The sequence below is a fragment of the Gadus morhua genome, chromosome 16, assembly GCF_902167405.1.
Source record: "Gadus morhua chromosome 16, gadMor3.0, whole genome shotgun sequence".
Classification (NCBI taxonomy): domain Eukaryota; kingdom Metazoa; phylum Chordata; class Actinopteri; order Gadiformes; family Gadidae; genus Gadus; species Gadus morhua.
In genome coordinates, this window is record NC_044063.1 from 30,812,239 (window position 1) to 30,815,491 (window position 3,253).

The 3,253-nt window shown below is 49.4% G+C and overlaps 1 pseudogene; it reads left to right on the forward strand.

The window, feature by feature from the left end:
* Positions 1-1,450: 1,450 nt before the first annotated feature.
* Positions 1,451-2,551, forward strand: LOC115560898 (uncharacterized; annotated as a pseudogene).
* Positions 2,552-3,253: the final 702 nt, after the last annotated feature.

Genomic DNA, 3,253 nt, shown 5'->3' on the forward strand with positions numbered 1-3,253 from the left:
GGGGACCGGACTCCTCATCTTGCCCACTAGAACACTTGGTCAGATCTGCGTTTGAACTCCACGCTGTCACTGTCACCATTCCTATCAAGCTCTCCATTGTGGTGATCTACCGTCCTCCAGGTCCCCTCCTTGACTTCTACGACGAGATGGATGCCCTCCTCAGCTGCTTTCCTGAGGATGGCACACCACTCGTTATCCTCGGCGACTTCAACATCCTGCCAGAGAAGTTGCACTCACCTGAACTAACCAACTTTTTTGCCACCTTGGACTTAACACTATCCCCTTCTCCTCCCACACACAGGGCCGGGAACCAGCTTGACCTAATATTCACCAGGTCCTGCGGCACCTCTGCTCTCTCCGTTACCCCGCTCCCGTGTCTGACCATCACTTTGTTGATTTTTCTTTCTCCTTGAAATCCTCCCCCCCCCCCTCCTCTCTAGTCCCCACATTGTCACCACTTGCCGTAACCTCATATCCCTCTCTCCCTCTACGTTTGCCTCTACTGTTCTGTCTTCACTACCTTCTATCGAACGATCCTCTCAACTATCTACAGATGAATCTCTCCCTCTCCCTCTCTTCCTCCTTGGATTCCCTCTGTCTCTTCCACTCCAGACCAGCATGATCCTCCGCCCGCCCTCCTTGGCTGTCCCATCCTCTGCGGACATGTAGAACAAAGTTGCGAGCAGCTGAGAGGAAATCTGAAAAAAATAGATCAGACTGTCCTAATGATCTATCTCACTATCTTTTCCTTCTTTAAGATTTCACCTCTTGTGTGTCAACAACAAAATCTGCCTTCTACCGGAACAAAATCCACTCCTCTGCCTCAAACCCCAGGAAACTGTTTTCCCTGTTCTCGTCCCTCCTCAACCCTCCCTCAACCCCACCTCCTTCCTGCCTCACTGCTGATGACTTTTTTACCTACTTAATTAGCTCCTCTTTTATCCCTGCCTCCATTCTCCCTCCTCCCATCCCCTCCTCTGTCTTTACCCAATTTAGCCCTCTCACCTCTGACGAGGTCAACAGAATAATAACATCTAACCATGCCAGCACCTGCCCCCTTGACGCTATCCCCTCCTCTCTCCTTCAGGATGTCTCAAGCGACATCCTGCCATTTCTCACCTCAATTATCAATTCCTCCCTCACTTCAGGCTTTTTTCCAGCGTCTTTCAAGACTGCAAGAATAAAGCCTCTCCTCAAAATAACAACTCTTAATACCACCGACATCCAGAACTACAGACCGGTATCTCTTCATTCATTCCTGTCTAAAACACTGGAACGTGCTGTTGCTAACCAACTGTCCTCCTATGTCTTATCTAACAACCTCCTTGACCCTCACCAGTCAGGTTTCAAGAAGGCACACTCCACTGAGACGGCTCTCCTCGCGGTGATTGAGTCCCTCCGTGCTGCCAGAGCCTTGTCCCTCTCATCGGTTCTCATTCTCCTCGACCTGTCCGCAGCATTTGACACAGTGAACCACCAGATCCCCCTTGCCCCTCTTGCTGAACTTGGCATCGCTGAATCTGCTCTTTCCTGGTTCACATCCTACCTGACGAACCGCACCTATCAAGTGACATGGAATGGCTCCTTGTCCAAACCTTGCACGCTTCAAACTAGTGTCCCTCAAGGCTCTGTACTGGGGCTTCTTCTGTTCTCCCTCTAGACCAGATCTCTGGGCTCGGTTATTGCATCACACGGCTTCTCCTATCACTGCTATGCTGATGACACTCAGCTATTTCTCTCTTTCCCCTCATCTGATAAAGCCCTGATTGCAACACGCATATAGGAATGTCTGGCGGACGTCAGCACCTGGACAACTGCCCTTCACCTGAGGCTTAACCTCAACAAATCCGACCTCCTCCTAATCCCAGGGAAAGATTGCCCACACATGGATTTACTGGTCACCGTTGAGAACATCACTGTATCTCCTTCTCCAACTGCCAGAAACCTCGGTGTGGTATTGGACAATCAGTTATGCTGCACCACAAACATCACTGCGGTGGCCTGATCCTGCAGATTTGCACTTTACAACATCCGCAGAATCCGGCCCTTCCTCACAAGAGAAGCAGCTCAGCTTCTAGTCCAATCACTGGTCATCTCCCGCCTCGACTACTGCAACTCACTCCTGATTGGAATTCCTGCCTCTGCGATTAAACCTTTGCAGTGCATCCAGAATGCGGCAGCGCGCCTCGTGTGCAACCTACCAAAGTTCTCCCATGTGACCCCCCTCTTCCGGGACCTCCACTGGCTCCCTGTAGTAGCTCGCATCAAATTTAAGACGATGGTACTGGCATACAAGGCAGTCGATGGAACTGCCCCTGCCTACCTCCAAGCATTGCTAAAGCCACACACCCCAGCTCAATCCCTCCGCTCAACTACCTCAACTGGACGTCTGGTACCGCCATCGCTAAGAGCTAGCAAAGGCTGTTCAGCAAAGTCATAACTTTTCTCGGTTTTGGGACCTCAGTGGTGGAACGAGCTCCCTGCCGCTCTCAGGACCGCAGAGTCGCTCACTATCTTCCGAAAAAGACTCAAGACTCACCTGTTCAGAGTCCACCTCGACTCTGCATAGCCACCTTCCCCCTTCTGGCCACCATTGTACACTGTATTTTGTTGTATTGTATTGTATTATAATACTTAACTGTGTAGCAACTGCAGTAGCTGCTATCATTGCTGTAACACAGGGAATTGGTTAGCCTAGCGATTGTTGTACTTGCACTTGGTTCTATGAACATCTTCTCTGTACCGACAGCGATATATTGATGCACTTCTTATGACAAATGTACTTATTGTAAGTCGCTTTGGATAAAAGCGTCTGCTAAATGCCCTAAATGTAAATGTAAGTTACAAGATAAGATTAGGTCGAGGCTTTCTAATTTGATGTCCAGGACTGGTTATGTTGAAAGGCAGCAAAATGATTAACCTTATGGTTGATAACTTACTGATGTCTGATGCTGTTATTTCTGCAGAACCCTCAACCAGCTCTGCAATCCAGAAGACTGCTGGGATGACACACTGTGATGCTTCTACACAGGGGAAGTATACATTCATGGAAGATCACATCTATGCTGTCAGTGACTCACTCCATTGTCCTCTCCTCCATGACCAGGCAACACAGTGTCCTGAACAACATCTTGTACACACCGGACTTCTCCGGAATGATCGGCTGTGTCTACTGTACACTGGGTTGACAGTGGATGCCTTTGAGGCTTTATCCGACGACCTGAAAGAAGGATGCAGCATCTCTCAGCTACAT